Source organism: Bombus impatiens, unplaced genomic scaffold (genome assembly GCF_000188095.3).
Source record: "Bombus impatiens unplaced genomic scaffold, BIMP_2.2 scf_2222, whole genome shotgun sequence".
Lineage (NCBI taxonomy): Eukaryota > Metazoa > Arthropoda > Insecta > Hymenoptera > Apidae > Bombus > Bombus impatiens.
Genome location: NT_178641.1, coordinates 1,991,356 through 1,991,720, shown reverse-complemented (window position 1 = coordinate 1,991,720; position 365 = coordinate 1,991,356).

Below are 365 nucleotides of genomic sequence, written 5' to 3'. Positions count from 1 at the left end.
GAAAAGCGAGACGGTGGCCGAAGGAGGGCGCGTGAAGGGCGAAGGGGGGTCACGAAAATGGAATAAAACAAAAAGGAGGCAGCCGCGGAGCAAATTATAGGGAAAAATAGGGAGGGACGAGGCAGAGGAGGCAACACAAGCCCCGTGGTGTGGCACTCACGAAGGAAGACGATCAGGTGGATGGGTGGAAGGGTAGGAGGGGAGGAGGGGAGGAGGGGTGGCGCCACGGCAATTCCAGGCTCGCGTTCAACGTTCGCCGTGGAGTACCGCGGATAGCCGCGAAGTTAGTACGCAAGAGATTCAAACAGAGTCCAGAGTGACGAGACCCGTGTCTCCTGTTTACCGCCTTCTCAACCGGGCGACCA